The following is a 19,945-nucleotide window of genomic DNA, read 5'->3' as shown; positions in this document are numbered from 1 at the left end:
TAAAGAGAATAAAGGATGATTTTACCACAGAAACTATATTCCAAATGAGATTATATGTGAATATCAAACAAAATTTGATTAAGTTTTACATAATTTAAGGGTGAAAAAAAATAAATGATTATTTTGATAAAATGCTTTACAAAGGCCAAAAAATCTTCAATTGCCTTATAAAGTTGTCAAATCGAACAGAAAAAAATGCATGGTCAAGAGAATATGTTGATACATTCCAACCAGTCTCCTGACAATTGATGTGTTTTTGGACAGATGAATAGAGACCATTACCATATCCCCTGCAGCTTTGTGTGTTGGGACAATTAAATTAGAAAACAAAATGATATATGCTTAAATGTAACACCAAGTATAATTAAATCAATGGCCTACAAGAAGTTTGAAAATGGAAGGTAGAATAGATTTCTATATAAATAACAAATGTGCACTTTATGTACAAATATCAAAATACTTAAATAGTATGTTTTCAAATAAAATTTCATTTTTTACAAACATATTTTATATACAAATTCTTAAACTGTGGTGTAAAAATAAATTTAATACACTTTTATCATAAGACTTAACAAAAGTAGAATGCAGAAACAACAAAGAAATAATTTAAATATCTCAGACTCTGTCTAAGAAATACAGAGAATACTATGGCTCATACCAGATAAAGTATAATCCTTAATGACATCATGCTTATGACATCTATGTATTTTTAAATACAATATTTTGTACTAGATACATGCCAGGCTAAATTCAAAAGAGGGTCATTAATGAAGAAAAAAATCTAGTCAGATTTTCACATGTTATATACATGACAAATAAAAATTTCACAGAGGTGATAAATATAAAAATTATTTGCAAAAATAGTCAAAAAGCAAGATGTTTACAATAACAAGTGTGGACCACATTGAAATGTCCTCACCTGCTTTGCTGAGCATGATTTATTCTATGTTCAAAAATCTTTAAGTTAAAAATTTAACAAGTTACATATAAACTTAACAGTTTTCATTAATTTACTTTTATAGTGCTAGTGTATTTCTTACTACACCAATAATGAAAAATTTCATTTTCTTCAACAGAAATCCAAGAATATAATGACTTTTCTTTTACATAAAATAATTTTTGTTGAAGGGTCTATTTCATGATCATCATACATTAAAAATATAAAATAACCTTTCATAATAATTTAAATAAAGGAACATAAAAATTTATTAAAATGATTGCAGAAAGATGATACACACATTTTTCTTTTGAAACCACGTGCACAGTTTCACTAATTAACTGTAATGGTAAAGTTCAAATGTTAATGTGTTGTTTTTGTTCAAATGCACATCTTTTTTCTTTAGTACAATTTTTTTTTAAAGTAGTAATGCTAAATTCAAAGCAGATATGTTGATGAGTATACTTTTGGTAAATTTTTTATACCACACAAACATGTAAGCTGAAAATAATTTTTTTGAAATGATGCATTGTTTTTTTCAAAATGAGGCTGTAAGAACAAACTGATCTTTTGAATATACATACGACTCTAGTGATATCAAAACAAAATGACTGTATCAATAATTCAGTTATTCTATTATGATTTTTAATACAAACATTGCTAGAAATTTTCTTGAAAATCTGTCAATAAACGTAATCAAATGGAATGCCTCCAAAATATTTTTCAAGTTATTTATATTTCTAGGAGTTATAAGTATAATGCTAGTAATTTATTTTCTTATATTTTCACAACAGTTACCTGCTGATTAAAAGATAGCTTTTACAACTAATTATTTAAAATTTGAGGGTCCAAAATGGAAGTATTGTATCTTCAATTTTGTATTCGATATCAATAGAGTCATTTGTATATTTACAAATAATTTTGATTGTATTTTTCAGAATATATTCCAATGTATAACCTTGATAGTGGCTGTACCAAAAGATATAACGTGAGATCTGGTCAATATCAATTAACATTATTGACAATGAGAGTGTTTAAATCTCAAACTGAATATGAAATTGTAATGTTAACAATACTTCAGTGTAAAATTGAAACTGATGCCAGCCTCATGTGTAAGCATGAACGACGAACATTAAGTAAGTAATTTAAATTGAAAGAAAGAAAAGTAAGTAATTTAAATTGATAGAAAGAAAAGGTGTAAAATCTACTTGGCCTTATTATGAGAAATGACGTCATGGAATGTTTGATTATATATATACACAGTTGCACCAAGAATGAAAGACAAACAACAACCATATAACATACAGAATCATATACATACATAACAACGTAATTTGTCCGATTCAAAGTCATCAAAGTTAAAATAGGAATCTAACATCTTTGTCAGACTCACATACATACATACCTTGCTATAACATAGAATTCAAGCTTGGCCACAGACATGACAGGCCAGGTTTGTAAAATCTATATTGGTCTGTAAGTATTTCACCTACAGGTCAATGGAATCTGTACAATTTTGTTTGTTTGAAAAAATTAGGCCTGCTGCTGTAAAGGTTTTCATGAAAACTGATTAATTGTTATTCAGCTGATACCCAGTCATCAAAGTCAAAACAATTCAGTTATGAAACGAAGTAAGAATACTATATTAATATAGTACATTTTGTACAATGTACATGTACAGTAAATACTTATTCTGTCACTAATATAGACCAAATTCACCAGAAAATCATAAGTAAATTTGATTCAAGCTTGAACAAAAAGTGAGTTAACTCAAATTCACTTAGATATTTCCTTCTCTTTCTTTTTTTTTTTATATATGACAAGAAGTTGTATTAGTACTTTTATACAACTATTAATTAACATTGGAAAGAATACAATAATCTAAATTGCCAAACTTGCAATGAGTCTAGAATGAATTTGGTGATATTGTACAGTACAGTCCAACTTGTATTGGATTCTGTAAGCTATAATAATTCAACAATATATAATCTATTAAGTATACTAATCATCTATAACAATAGGGCTAGTCCGATGATTCACGTCGGGTTGATCTTCTTCGTTGCTATCCTCCTCAAATCTCCTCATCAGTATCCACAATATAACTCTCTGACTCGCTAGCGGAGAATTCTTCACTATTGTCATCAATTACAATTACATCTTCTTCATTCTCGTCTTGAGAATCATTTGAATGTTTTCGTTTCTCTCCACGACTACTCTGGAACAACTCTGAGGCACTGCCAGTTTCTTCTGTTGCCACGGTAACATCTTCTGCAACATTGACTTGTTCATTATTCAAGTTGACAGGCGTATGAGTACGAGGCACAAACCCTGTACTACAAATAGACGAGGTATTTGATGCACTCGAGATGCTTGATAAATTTGATAAATTTCTCTTTTGGTGATGGCTGAGAATTCAGCTGACTTGACGATTCGCCTGAACTTGAGGAATGAGTGCTGTCTGAAGAAAAACTACGATCTTCTACTGAATTTTTCATCATTTTACGACGTTTTAAAACCAATGGGGCTTTTGCCACATCCTGTAGTCTGAATCCTTCGCGAGTAGCTTTGTGAAAGGCACCTAAAGTTACGCTGAGTTGACTATTAACTGTATGATTTAGTACACCGGGTGTCCTCAGAGGGGTACATGAGTAACATGAACTATTATGCCTATTTAGCCATTCATTGTCTTTGAGATCATCCATAGTTAATCTTTTTGATGGTTCTACTGTTAATAATCCTGAAATTAAAAGTAATTTTAACATATATATTAAAAAATAAAATAAGTTGATGCTGGATGGCTGCTTAAGGTTGATTTTCAAATTAAATGCATATGCGGGATGAAAATATGTTGATGTATTAATATTAATACAACCCTGCTTTGTACTAGATCAACAAAGCTTAGCTAGATTTTTAATGTGCTAGTTCACAAGTCTGCAGGAAGACATGTCAACCTACTCAGACACACTATTTCGTCTAAAAGCCAGCCAGACTTTACTTTTACTCCTTACCGCTGCATGCATATATAGGACGCAGTAAATAACAATTTTAAAGTCTAGTTTGACCTGGCTGAGGTCACAACCCACTTACCTACCACACTTAATAAAATGTGTGTTGCAGCATATAAATGAAACCATAATATTCTGTATATGTACACCAAACCTTTAAGGGATAAAAGTTAATTCAGTACATAATGAACAAGAATGTGTCCATAGTACATAGATGCCCCACTTGCACTCATTTTCTATGTTCAGTGGATTGTGAAATTGGAGTCAAAAATCTAATTTAGCATTTAAATTAGAAACATCATATCATACAGAATATGTCATACTAAGTTTAAAGTTGATTTGACTTCAACCTCATCAATAACTACCTTGACCAAAAACTTTAGTCTGAAGCATGACAGACAGACAGGTGAACGGAGGAAAGAACAGACAAACGGACACACAGACCAGAAAACATAAAATCAAAGCAAGTGAGCACTGGAAGGCAGATTCTGTCTTCTTAATGTTTCTTTTGACTTCTAGTTATCTAACATTCTGTAGTGGAATCAATTCAGAAAGGAGACTACTTTGTTTTTAATTCAGATGGTGTAGAAAAGCTTTTTCGAAAATGCTATCAACAATTAAATAATTTGTTAATCAGATCAAAGGAGGATGTCAGCTTTTTTTTAAAGTCTTTCATTGTTCTCAGGGCTATAAATATTAATGAAATACTAGTAAGTATGGGTAGCAGTTTGAGTATATGCACCCTATTGACATATGAAGCTGTCTTTAAATTCAAGAATCTTATCTTTCAATTCTTGCCTTTTTTTTAAACTTGTAAGTAAAAATTTATAATCTGACCTTGAATGAGATCTTTAGCTTGTTCGGAAACATCTTTCCATTCTGGTGTAGAGAAATCAAATTGTCCACCCTTAATTCTCTTCATGATGCATTCAGCACTGTCATCACTTTTGTATGTTTGAAATGGCACTGTTCCTGATAACATGGTGTACTGAAATACATAAATTTCATTAGTAAGAGGGTCTAGATGGGGTTTACAGAATAGAGAATAATGGGCAAAACTGCTGAATAAATGGCTAAAAAATAAAGAAGGAAGAAAAATGGCCTTAGATTTAACTAATAAAGTTATGAAGGAACCCTTATTAAGAGCTGATATTAATTTGCATGATAACTTATATTAAACTGATAAAACCAAAATAAACAGTTTGAACTATGAGATATTGCTCCATTATGATATCAACTAATTCTTCAGTAAACAGGAAGTTGTTATGCACTGGATTAATAGAAACTGCATCATATAGTACAGCTTTCCAACATGAAGCTTGATACCAAATTTCTAGAATCACTGATAATCTGAAAACCCTTCACATGGTAAAGCATGCTCACTAGAAAACTTGCTACTAAATTTGATATTGCCTATCAAAATGGCTAACATAACTAACATAAATAAATAAAATACACTAATTCCTTGACTAATCAGAAGCTACTCACAAGAGTAACACCCAGACTCTACAAGCCTATGACTGATCAGAAGGCTACTCACAAAAATTTCTCTGACTCCACAAGTCACATAACTGATCATGAGTCTAATCACAAGAATAAACCCTAGATTCCACAAGTCCTATGACTAATCTACTCACAAGAATAACACCTAGACTCCACAAGTCACATGACTGATCATAAGTCTAATCACAAGAATAAACCCTAGATTCCACAAGTCCTATTGACTGATCATAAGTCTAATCACAAGAATAAACCCCTATATTCCACAAGTCCTATGACTGATCATAAGTCTAATCACAAGAATAAACCCTAGATTCCACAAGTCCTATGACTAATCTACTCACAAGAATAACACCAAGACTCCACAAGTCACATGACTGAGTATAACCATCTTTTGTTGTCCATGTTTTCAAAACTTCTGGTGCTGCATATGGCAGAGTGAAACATGGCGTCTCCAATTTCTGCATCTCAGGTTTATAAAATCGTGCAAAACCAAAATCTACTATCTTTATTTCTGCATTATCTGTGTCATCTTGAAAAATCAAATTCTACAAGCAGAAAAATAACAACAATTATTTTTCTAAGTTTGTTCTGAATGATAAGATTATTCTTAAGATCAGAATAATAAAAGAGGTTTGCTAAACTTTTAACTTTAAAGTTTATTTAAAGATATGGAAATTAAGCAATGAACAGTAATTTATAAGTAACAATTCTGTAACAGAATGTTTTTCAAGGAAGAATTCTTTTTGTCTTTAATGTCTGTAAAATCATAAACGTTCCTACAATTGATTTGTTGGCAGACAGTGAGATTCTCCTATTAAAGTAGAAATACAAATTACCTCTGGTTTAAGGTCTATATGTACAACTCCTTTTGAATGCATAAAACTAACAGCTTGCACAAGTTTAAACATAATTTCACTGGCCTCAGGTTCTGTACAACTTACCTCTGGTTTAAAGTCTCTATGTACTTACCTCTGGTCTAAGGTCTCTATGTACAACTTACCTCTGGTTTAAGGTCTCTATGTACAACTTACCTCTGGTTTAAGGTCTCTGTGTACAACTTACCTCTGGTTTAAGGTCTCTATGTACAACTTACCTCTGGTTTAAGGTCTCTATGTACAACTTACCTCTGGTTTAAGGTCTCTATGTACAACTTACCTCTGGTTTAAGGTCTCTATGTACAACTCCTTTTGAATGCATAAAACTAACAGCTTGCACAAGTTTAAACATAATTTCACTGGCCTCAGGTTCTGTAAAATTCTTTTTCTTCCTTAATCTGTTTAATAATTCTCCTCCTTTTAACAACTCCATAACAATATATGTGTGTAGCTGAAATAAAGTTTTATAGGTTCAAGGTCAGTCAGAAAGATATTAACCGATTGTCCAAAATATAAAAGAATTATAATTTAAATCATTTTCTAATTCACTTTTTTCAGGGCCTTTCCATATCTAATTGTATGGAGGTGAAGGGTTGAAAAGCACCTTATATTTAAACTATACTATAGAGGAAGTGGAGTTTGTAACATCTTTTCAAACAATATTTTTTTTAATTTTTAACTACTTTAAAATTGTATGGCTGAGGGTCTTTGAGGAAAAAAGCATTTTACAACAAACCCCAAACCCTAATATGATTTGTCACTTTGTGAGTCATATGAAATAGGGATAGTGGTAGACCTTTAACTTCTTACCCTTTATCCTTGAACTTATGATTTTGTTGTGTATAGAAATATAAAACAATATTTTTTTCTCCAAATTGCACTGATTGTGACTTATAATACTTCTTTCAGTTGCTCTAACTTGACTGATTCCCAGAATGTCCTACTACCTGTTGATAATTTATATACTATAGAGTCAGTAATATGAATATAGTAAATTCATAGTGTTTCAATTTAAAATTACCTCATCACTGAACACATCCATTATAGTGACTATATTAGGGTGACCTTGACAGTGTTTAAGGATTGTGACCTCTCGTGTACAATCAATGCGTTTTGTTACTATTTTTACTGCATACTGTGTGTTGGTGTCCTTTTGAAGACATTTTCTGCAAGTATAGATACAAAGTTTACACAACCAAGTAAAGTAAAGGTCTTTCAACATCATATATTTTTATACAAATTTTCATGATACCGTCTGTCATGTAGCTAGCTTTGTGGTCATGATTCAAATAACATTTAAACTTTTTCCAAAATTTTAGTCTCAAGCTCTCTTGATTAAGGTTATATTTTTGTTTGCACATAAAAATCATATCACACATTTGCTTTTCTTAATATTTAATGAAACAGAGACTGCCACTCTTTATTGCAAAGATGATTTTTTGAAAATACCAAAGCTCTCTTGAATCAGGGCTCACGCTACCAGGCGACTTGGGTGAAGAAGTCGCCCTCCTCCGACCGTCACTTCGCTTTCCCCGACCCCCAAAAGCGAAAACAAGTCGCCCTGTTCTTGACGAAAGTCGCTTTCAGTCGCTTCCGTCATCGGACATTTTCAATTTTTACCAAGTTGATGAAACATCAATTTTTTTACTGATAATTAAAGAAATTCAGACATAAACTATTCATTATCTTTAGAAAAGAGGTTGAAGCATTGTCTTCGCAGTGTGTCTCAGGTTATTTGATAAAAAAAAAACTTTTTATCACTTCGTGCATTTTCGCAAGTTCCGATGCTTGTTTATACTCGAAAACGTACATCAACCTAAATTTCGGCGGCAAAATAAGTTTGTTACTTCATTTAAACGTGATAAAAGTTGCCTCCAGTAAATGTGTAATCCATTTATTGCATTAAAACCGTCATGTTCCTTTCCAAATAACTTGTCAAACATCGTTTATTTTTGTAAATTTTCTTGCATTCGTCCGCCATTGACCGATTTCTAAACTACGGATCTGAACAGGACCAGCTATGACCGAAATCCGTACTTTTACAATAATTACTACGGACGCACGGATGGAACAGCTGACAGAAGAATATTGATCCCAAAGGGGAAAATTACGCATCCCACACGCATTAAGAGACTTTTGGTTACATCTAATTGATTGGTGTATATAATTCCCTATATTTTTTATGAATGTTTTAAACTATTGATTAAGTTGCTTAACTCTGAGACTATTATACTAATATCAATATATTATGGCCCAGCTTAATAACTTTTATATTTTTTTTTATGAGAAACACTGAATTTCATACACAAGATAATTTTTAATTAAATTGTAATTGATATAATTTCTTTACATTTTTTTAAATAAAATTTTTTTTTTTAGTGCTCGATATTTAGTTGGTAGTTTCTTACAAGAACCTTAGTAAAACTTAAACAACTTTTAATTTCAATTGTTACTTTAATTGTAATTTTTTACTCATATGAATTGAACAACATAAAAAGAACATTATTTACATATGGCCCTTTATACTATTGTAAAATCCAAACATTGTAGCGCACCCGCGCGAATGAGCACTTCTCTTTCAAATCTCACCACTTCTCCCTATCAGTTTCAAAAGAGAAGTCACTTCTCCCTATAATTCTGAAGTAGTGTGAGCCCTGTTGAATACTTGGACGGTACATTTTGATAGTTAAAACATAATTGATGCTGTTAACTCATTTTATAACCCACTTGAAAATAATACATCGTTAATTTTACCTGCAAACTGAAAAACTACCATCTCCTAACGGTTTACCAGACAAATCAATTTCATACTTCTGGAAAAATGGTGAACTCTACAAAATATCCAAAATTTATTGCATTAGTCAAGAAGAATAAGAATTAATCTATATATATATGTTATTAATCAGGGAAAAGAAAGAAGAATTCTTTGTTATATTTTTTTTATAACATACTGCTTTTTAAAGCCAGTAAAATAAAGCTTACACTTATACTTTTATGTTTCTTAATACCCTAAAATATTCAATCTAATGAAAATTTTGTTTGCTTTCTGAGAATAAAACACTATCTGAGATAATCCCAGGATTTTTCTGATACAAATTTCCACTCTTATTTCTTTAAAATTCCTGCCAATTTTCGAACACAAAATATTATCTCCCCTCTTTTTTCATATAAACAGCAAAATGAAAATCCCATATTTTTATGTTGCTGAATTAGAATATCTCCCTGACAACCTATCAATTACTTTAAAATAATAAAACCACTAATTACTTACTTTAAAATGGTTGGCATATACTATATGTCCTTCACTGGGCTGATTTTCCTTCCCTTTACACAGCAAATCTGAACTGATTGTGTTATCACTAAATATTATAGATGGTGCTACATAGGAATAACCCTAGAAATATAAAACATAAATTTATAATTTTTTTATTAATCTTACTGTAATTTCAAAACGTTTTTCTACACCAATGTAATAACTCTGCCCAAATTATATAACTTCATCATCAAAGATTGGTCTGAACTCTGTCATAGCCAGCCTTTCACAAATAAATAAGCTATTAACCACTTACCTTAAATATTCTTTCAGCATTATTAGGAACAATAGCTGGTGAATCTGCAGGTATCATGTTGGTAAATTCTGTGGCAAAGTTCCTTACATCTAATTCATGTTGTATTTTAGGAACAAATGGAGCTGGTGCATTTCCACTGGCCAGTTCGTTCCAATTCAGAGTCTGAAAGATCAAACATTCATACATTTGATATTGGATAGAAGTTAAACACAAAAAACCTTCAAACTGAAATCCTTATTTTATTCACTATATAAACTATTTGATGAACTTTTTACAGACTAAATTATTTCAAATATTTAACAAAATAAAAAATTCTATCATAAATCTATGTTGTCATTGATAGACATATATTTACTCTGAATGAGGATTGTTTAGTAAGTATCATTCACAATCAGAAAAAAAAATATCTCACTGGCCTTTCAAAAGATTATAAAAAGAAGAGCTTATAAAATGAAAAATTCTAGCATAAAAAGCCAAAACTTTATTGAGATTATATATACAGTCCGCCAAAAGTTAAGCACCACCGAAATATAACTGGCAATATTTTTTTAACTATTGCAAAAAAAAATATTAATGTTTGGTGTTATGAATTACCTTTAACATACACTAAAAAAATTCATTACGACCAAAAAGATTGCACTCCGATAAAGCAGTCAACCAACCTTTTATCAAAGGTCATATGTGCGTTTATAAATACACTGTTTCTCTAGGTGGTCGTGTAAGTGTTCGTACATTGGTCCGTCGACTTTATAGAGGCAAACGAAGAGCACGTCGTGGTGTATAGGGACCTGTACCTTCAAGCAGGCACTCTACCGTCAGGTTTAAATGGGATAATGAACATCTATGCTTGAACATAAGAACCTGACAAAACACTCATTGGTCAGATGGGAGTCAGTTTCCTTTACTGCCAGAAGACGCCATAATACGAATTTCGCAGGGGAAAAAAACGGCCTATGACCAAAAACAACATGTGCACAAGGACTGCATGCATTGCTGGTTGTGTTCCAGTACGGGGTTGCTTCTTATACCGTTATAAGCTGGGTATGCATATTCTGCAGGGTAACATAAACGGACAGACATACAGAGATTTGGTGCCTTAACATATTGTAGTCCGTCATTTTAGTAATCCCCCACTTGCGTCAACATTGTCAAGACACTTGTACCTGACTGACAACGCTATACCACGCAGGGCAAGAATTTTAACCGAGTCCAAAGAGCAACCAGCCATTTACACTAATTTTTGGCCTTCCTTGACTCCATGCATGAACCCTATCAAACATGTCTGAGATGCCATTGTCGGAAATCTCAATCGCAGAGATTCACCTTTACAAAAGTTTGTTGATTTAAAAGTGGCATTTGTTGTTTAATGCAACAGATTTCCTCAACTAAAGTTTTGAAGGCTTGTACCGAGAAAGATAGGTCGTGTTATGAAACTGTACCGGAAATGAGGTTGTTACACATGCTATTGACTCAAATATTGACATTAAATTGCCAAACATACCAAAGATTATGTGTAGAAAATTTTAATGGTATTGGGTTATTAATTGTTGTAAAAAAAATAAAATCACAGTGAAACTTAAATTCCATTTCTAATTGTGTAATTTACACTATTTCTATGAACGAAAAAACCTATATGCATAGAACCTTCATAAGTGACCAAAATTATATTTGTGGTTTGTTTATGGTATACATTAGCAAAATTCCTATATGATTGTTTTCTATTTTTCGAGGAACAATTGATTTTTAAATTTGAAAAAAAATCGATGCAATAAAAGTAGGTGGTGCTTAACTTTTGGCGGACTGTATATTTCATTGTCTCAAAAATTCTTTTTTCAATGCTATTGGTAGAATATTTCCCTTAGCACCACTGTATTCAATAATCGATTACAAGACAAGTTTGTACCTTAAAAAACTTGTGCTTCTTACTTCAGCAGCTCCTCTAGATCCAAGTCTCTCATGTGGATCTTTAGTCAGAAGTTTAAGTATAAAGTCTTTGGCTTCGAAGAAAACGACTTTGGTATTGGAGACTTGCTTTTAAAATTCTCCTACAAAAGCAAATGAAGTCATCAGATTAATTACATAATACACCATTAATGGGTGACAAGATTCTCTTTTGACATCATGAAAAGCATGAAGGTATGGATAGCCACTTCTTCAACCAAGTCACTTTTGTTTTGATAAGGTAAAACATACTAATTATTGAATTCATCACTTTGGTTTCCTTGGTAATAGATAAACAAAACTCACCTAGATACTTCTGACTGTGTATTTCTTTCTCCTTCCACTGTGAAAGGTGAGGCACCAGTTAGAAGTTCGTAGGTCAAAACTCCTAGAGACCACCAATCGACAGCCTGTAAACAAAATGTGTATAATGTTGTTTACAAGTATCTGCATGTAAATTGTACAAAACTAAAGTGTAATTGATTTGGTACAGAGAGAGACTAGGAATAAATAACCTCCAAGTTAGATAAAGAAAGATTGAGGAAGTTGAAAGGACTTTTTATTGTATAATTTTGTATGTCTTTACTCTGAACTTTATAAAGAACCATCTGTTTCCTTATTTTTTCCCCCTAATAATCAACATGTATCATTCATTTTATATATCTGAACTTGCACTAACCCTTTGTATGAGAAAAAGGTGTGGAGTATATATCAAGAATAGAGCATCCAAAATACACCTATACAAAATTTCTCAATTGGGTACAGCAATTAAACGCTGTATAAAGCATTCAAGAAATACTATTATCAATTCTGAAACCTTCATCAACAAGTGAAACTGCGAGCTACTGCTCACTGATGATACCCCCGCCGCAAGTGGATAATATTAATAGTGTAAAAATATGCAAGTGTTCGGTAAAACAGGAAGTTGTCGAGTGATGAATCTGAAAACGCATCACACGGTATAGCTGACTTATATAAATCCTGAAACCAAATTTCAGAAATCCTTGTATTGTAGTTCCTGAGAGAAAATGTGACGAAAATTTTTCAACTTGGCTATCATGTGTAAAATCAGACAAGTGTTTGGTAAACAGGAAGTTGTCAAGTGATGAATCTGAAAACACATCACACGGTATGGCTGACATATATAAATGTTGATACCAAATTACAGAAAGGGTGGATGTGTAGTTCCTGAGAAAAATGTGACGAAAGTTTCATGGGACGGACTGACTGACGGACGGACTGACAGACAGAGGTAAAACAGTATACCCCCCCTTTTTTAAAGCGGGGGTATAATTAAACAATAGGAATTTGAAAACTTACAAAAATCATGTCCTCCACTGCTGCCTCAACAACCTCAGGAGCCATGTATTCTATGGTGCCACAAAAGGAGATGCTCTGTGATACTGAAAACAACAAAAAATAATGAAGACTTGAATTATGCTTTGGTTTATATAGCTTTTTTATGTATTTTTTGTGGTTTCAATATTTCCTTCGATTTAGTATAGATTCATTTTCTTGTGAGTGTTTTATCAATTGTGCTATTTTGCTTTTGATTTTTCTCTGAAGTATATGCACATAAATTGTGGTTATAATCCATGTGCAGCAATTCATAGCAAAATAGAATAAATAAACATTATTATTAGCAAAAATACAAAAAGTAGAAGTTCCTTATCAAACAGCATATGAAAATGCATGCATATTTTAACGGGGAGATAATTCTTAAAATAAAACTATCAATCATCTGTGATGGATGTGGCTATTTTGCTCTAAAGTGGACAATATTCCATTAAGGGGTCTGCTAAAATTACCTTATCCGTTGGTAAAAATTCTTTACTGAGACCAAAATCTGTGAGTACAATGTGACCTGTGGAGTCTAGTAATATGTTCTCAAGCTTGATGTCTCTATAGATAATCCCAAGCTGTAATACATAAACACAAATTATGCAAAGTTAGAATGCAATTTACCAAATAAACAATAAATAATTCTACAAGAATTTAATTGTTAACTAAAATAAGGTATATACAGAGATTTTTTTGTTATGTAGATTTTGTTGGGTTTCCGAAATAAAATTAAGATTGCATAAAATTGGTGAAAAGGTACACGTAAATACATGTTCAAAAGTTAACTTAAATAAAGCTTGTCAATACAGCAGATATCAGTTGTAGGTGAGAGATTGACTTTCAAAGGGTAATCTTGAATATAGTCAGTAAATGTTTAAGTTTTCAATTTCCTAGGAGTTTGGTATTCTGTCATTTCACTTTTTACAGCAATCCACTATATCTACTTACCTTGTGCAATGTTTCCAATGCCAAAGTGATTTCTCCTATGTACACTCTCACATCTTTCTCCTCAAACTGTTCATTTGAATTGAGATGTGTAAACAGTTCACCACCACTAACATAATCTGAAATATAGTAAATAATGAAGTGATATTTCCCCTTTTTTATAAACTCAATCACAATCACCATTTCATTTATCACATGTTTATAAACTTACTCTTAATATTTTCATAATATATAAGGTAATAATTATTAACCATATCAACATGATCAATGATAAACAGGGCAAAAAAAAACCATTGCAATGTTGTTCCGAGATGAAATTTAATATGGACATAAGTTATCACACTGAGTGCTGGAATTGTGAATTTTTTTGTCTTGAATCTATCTAGATATATACAAGGGTAGAAAAATCACAGTCATATCACATCAAATCATCAGTTTTCACCCTGTTCCACTGTAATTCACTCATCACCAGCCATTGTGATGTTAAGCTAAATCACCTTGTGTGAACTGTACATCTGCCATTGGTGGCCTTTGGCTGTTGTCTGCTCTATGGTCAGGTTGTTGTCAATTTGACAAATTCCCCATTTCTATTCTCAATTTTACTTACCTAGTATAAGGTGTAGCTTAGCCTCAGTTTGGAATGCGTAATGGAGTTTGACTAGAAATGTGATTCCCTGATAGCCTCTAAAACTTGTCTTTCTGTACGAGTATGTTCTGTTGTTTTGTTTTCTGTACTATGGCTGCCTTCTTTAAAACTTTCATTGCATACAGCTTGTTGTCATCTTTACCTCCAATTTTTCTTACCAAAAACACCTTCCCATAAGCTAAACAAAAATTTGAATAATAGTTCACATGCAGAAAATTAGTCAAGATTTTTCTCATATAAGATATTCATTTGTTGAAAATTGACAGCTTTTTTAAATTGTCTATTAGAAGATCCTAAAAGGGGAAATATATATATACATATATAACAGTAAAATGGACAAAATTTCCATTCACATGATCTATCAAAGAAATAAAAAAAAAAAAGATCAATCACAATTAAGTATTACATTTGCATATATGCAAATTATGCAATAAAAACATGCATATATTATTATTAAGTGTGCTGAATGTGTGTCTCAATATACTTACCTCCTGTTCCTAAAACTTTTAACAATTCAAAATCTGCCATTGCAAACTTTCCCCTGGCCTGTCATGTTTACTGGAAATGCAAAAAATACTTCAACTAAAGTAATGTTACTGTAATAGAAATGTCTAATTGTTTGTTTTTTTAAGATGTCTGTGTATAGCTGATCTTTTATACATGTAAATGAAACCCAATGAAAGTTAGTAGGAACAAAAAATAAATACTTGCCTTTAGGTATTTCATACCTGCCATATTTTTAACATGTTTAATGACTCAAAATAAAATTATTTATAAAAAAGAAGATGTGGTATGATTGCCAATGAGACAACTGTCCACAAGAGACCAAAATGACACAAACATTAACAACTATAGGTCACTGTACTGCCTTCAACAATGAGCAAAGCCTTTTTTGTCCATATTTGCCTTTCTTTTTTTAAAGAATCATGGCCGTACAACAGCAACAATGAGCAAAACCTATACAGAGGAGTTGCAATGTACCTGTTCGGCCAGAAATTTACACAATATGAAATAATTTGATAAAAAAATTGATATGCTATTTTGTTAAAATTTGAAAAAAAATTGTCAAGTGGTACCCTTATTATCATTTGAAATCTAAAAAAAGACTGACAAAGTTCTGATAATTAGGGGGCATCATCATGATTCATGAATGATAAAATGCCAAAGCTGACAAAAATGACCTGTAAAATATGTTTATCATATTGTGTTTAAATTTTCAAAGATTTGGTCAAGCAGTACTTTGTACAGAATCCAAAAGAATGACAGACAGACTGATGCATGTATGTGTGTACATCAACATATTTCCCAATCTACATTAATGAAGATTGATAAAACTTGAACAATTTGTCCACTTTACATAATATATATTATATTCTGCTGTAATAAGTTAATAACAACTTGAACTGATTTAACATTACCTGCTAGATACTTCATTTCTACACAACTATGTGGCTGAACAATTTCCCATTTTGAAATCATACTGAGCAGTGATATTTTAAATGCTGCCATTTAAAAATTAAAATCTTAAAGACTGGTATTTGAAAGAACTGGTTTGTTTTGCTTCTGCTTGTTAATATCACAATACAAAACATATGCAGAGAACTTTCATTGATTTTTGTATCCTAGTAACTAAATTGGTAACACTCATGATTTGCATTATGTGCATCTTTAAACACATTGACACTAAAATTTACATCAATTATAATTATTTAAAATTTTTCTATAAAAATGGAAGTATAAAATAATTTAATGATACTTTTTAACTTATTTTTAATATGAGGCAGGCATTTCCTGTAAATGGGGACGAAGTCTGTATGAATTATTTCTTTGTTACTTTTAAATATTTGTTAAAAAAAAAGAAACGGAAATACCGTGACATTTCCGATTTTGGTTCTGTTGTTAGGGATTTTAGTTATGACGTCATATGCAATGTAAACACAGAAACGCTATCATCAGGTAACGTTTTTTCATATCAAGGAATTATCAAAAATGAAATTGGTATTGCGTCCCTTCCTATTTTATACTAGACTGATAAATATTTATTTTACTCAAAGTTTCATACAAACGAGACCGGAAAAAGGAAGTACATTGTAGATTTCTGCGCAGATCCGGAAATTCAAAAACACGACAAAAAAAAATTGAACGATTTTGAGTTCATTAGTACAATGAAAAATTCGGGAAATTTTCCCCGATTTTTTTAATTATTTTTTTTATCGAATTTTCTACTGTAATAGGGGACTTCGTCCCCATATTAGTTTGTAATTGTTTCTACTATTTTAGCCTATTTATTCAAACTTGTCCATTGTGTTCATATTTTTTAAGCGTGTGTGTATTTATCAAGTGCATTTTAAAGTTATACATGTGCATTTTTCAATAATGTCATTATCTGATACTTCTATAAAAAGTCAAAATGTGACTGTGTATACCAGAAAGACAACAATATACATAAAATGTACTGTAAATAAAATTTAGAAATTATTGTGTGCAATTATTATTGTTATTGAAATTTCCAGAAAATACATATACATGTATATGTATCAAATATCAAAATGCAAGTTCTTGTAGCAAAACTCACTTATTTTATTCTTTTTTGTTAGTTAACTTTGTTTTTGTAGTGAAATAATGGGTTCTAGAAACAGAACTTACTTAAGTCTTGGTCTTGTCTGTTTAAAAATGGTGAGCCCAGTCTTACTTTCACGACTCTAGGACCCATCTTAGTGAGAACCCTGTTGCAGGTTACTTTTCTGTCACCTGATCCAGTAAAATTTGATAATTACTGAGGCTGAATATTCCAAAACATTTAAACTTTTAGATTAACATGAAGATGTGCATCATTGATTATCTCCCATTTCTCCAAAAACTTTCAGATCTAAGAATCAATCAAGAAGATTCTATATGGACCCATTGGTGGCCTTCGGCTGTTGTCTGCTCTATGGTCGGGTTGTTGTCACTTTGACACATTCCCTATTTCCTTTCTCAATTCTATATGGGACTGCTCATTCAATGAATTAAAAATATATTTTAAAAGCTTGAGATGCCTGTTTTTTCAGACTAAGCTAAATCTTATATACTTCATTTTCATAGTATATTCCAGTATACAATGAACAGGACATTAATAAATTTTATTGATAAATAAATTTAAACAAATTTATTTTCAGTGTAATACTATGTAGAAAGTATATTACATAACAGGGACAAGCTAGAATGTTTACATCTATAAAACATATAAAACATATGTTTAAGAACCCTTAAATCTACGCTTTAATCATTTAATTTAAATCTAAACTGTATTAAAAATTAAAAATAATATCCTGTTTAGAAAAATACTGTTATCCAGCATTGTTATCAGTTGTATCAATCAGGTCATCTGTAAAATACATTGAGAAGCTTTCTATAAATGTCGTAATTCTCCAATTGTATTTGTTTTTATATTTTATATATAGTTTTAATGTAGATTTTTTTTCCTTAATATAACTGAAATCTGAGAACAAGTTTAATGAAAAATCTTTCTTAATTCAGGAAGAATTTTTTTACAATTATTGGAAAATCTCTTAATAAAACAACCTAATGATATTAATAATACAAATTTACTATCTTATTAATTATATGTTCATCCACTTTTAATAAGTGAAGGTATAAGACAGGTGCTTTCACTTTAAATCTGTTTAAAAATATCTGATTTTTGACAGGTTTATAGATTTGGGAGGTCATATACGGTGCATTTGCACTCCGTTGCGAATCACAGAAACGCACATGAATAGATTTAACTATATCAAAAATAACAATTGCATTCAATTTATAGAACGGAAATTACTGCATATCGTCCGCCCACGAATACTTTGTACATATTGATGTTCGTTTGTAGATGACAACCACAACTGCGACAACACCATTATGTCGCTCGTTTAATGTCTAAATCCAATCTTACTAACCATCCTTCAGCTCGATTGTGACTGTCTCAGCCTCCGTAGAGGACGCTTCGACATTTTCTGTCGTTGCCATGTCTTCTGTTTTGCAGCAATTTGCGTTTGAATATCACTTGTAGAGTTGGACAGTTTCCATTCTCATAATACTGTTCCCACAATGCAATGCGAAAAACCGGAGGTTAAATAATATTGTTGCTAAAAATAGTAATCCACGTGCTTTTGGTTTGAAGTTCAATGACAGTTCAATGAATGATCCATATTCGAGCCACTGCCACATTATAAAAATATTGAACACATTTTTGTATAAGAATTTTATATAATTAAACCTTTCACTTTCCCACTATTAAACAACTTGACAAAATAAAACAGGAAATGACTAGTTGAAATCCACCTAAATCAGGTTGTCCGACTACATGTCATTTCGCTTCATATAAATTTATTTAGATTTTTTAGATTTTTTTTTTATCCCTCTCTTATAAGTTTTCACATCTGAACTACCAGGGGAAGATTCAGCGGATATAGCCATTTTTAAAAGGGGGTTTCAAACCAGGATAATAAAGGGGGTGTTCCAACCATATTTTATATATATATGTCCCTTATTCAAAAGCATTAAAATCACTCAAAAATGGAGGAGTTCCAACCCAAGGACCTCAATAGATTCGCAACTGACTGCATATTCCGCATGTTTGAAAAGGAAATAAAAATGTTTATAAGGCGACATCGGAGAATTGAGAAATCAAGTTAATATGCAATTATATATTTAGTGCGGCCAGGAAATGTTAATGGGGTATTGATTGTGTTTAGAGGATAAAGAATATGAACAAAAACAAAAGAGTACAGACAATAGCCCAACAATGTTAATAACATGCATGTACAAAATATAAGGAATAGGGAATAAAGAAAGAAAACAAAATCAGCATTCACACCATCTGCAAATATAATTGTTTGTGTAACTTGAGATGATTGATTGGTAGATGGCGTCTTGACAAACAATTAATCACACATTAGTTTTGTCCAAATCACATAAAAAATATCTTTAATGAAAGATCAGACAAAAGGGCAACTACGTCAATATACCTATTGATATCCTGAGATTCTAGTCTTTTATATCACCTATTCAACATATGGAACTGATGATGAGAGAATAGATGCTGTTAATTTGTAGACTGTGTTTGTTGTTGTTGTTGCTTTTTTCATTTTGTTTGAATATCCACATCTAAATGATACTTTTCATACTGACAAAAATTAAAATCCATA

General features: G+C 31.3%; 1 pseudogene; it reads right to left on the bottom strand.

Annotated features, from left to right (window-relative positions):
- Positions 1-2,623: 2,623 nt before the first annotated feature.
- On the bottom strand, positions 2,624-18,827 carry LOC139507348 (ribosomal protein S6 kinase alpha-5-like; annotated as a pseudogene).
- Positions 18,828-19,945: the final 1,118 nt, after the last annotated feature.

Source organism: Mytilus edulis, unplaced genomic scaffold (genome assembly GCF_963676685.1).
Source record: "Mytilus edulis unplaced genomic scaffold, xbMytEdul2.2 SCAFFOLD_1462, whole genome shotgun sequence".
Lineage (NCBI taxonomy): Eukaryota > Metazoa > Mollusca > Bivalvia > Mytilida > Mytilidae > Mytilus > Mytilus edulis.
Note: the sequence above shows the minus strand (reverse complement) of the source record. Positions and strands in the feature narration are given on the sequence as shown.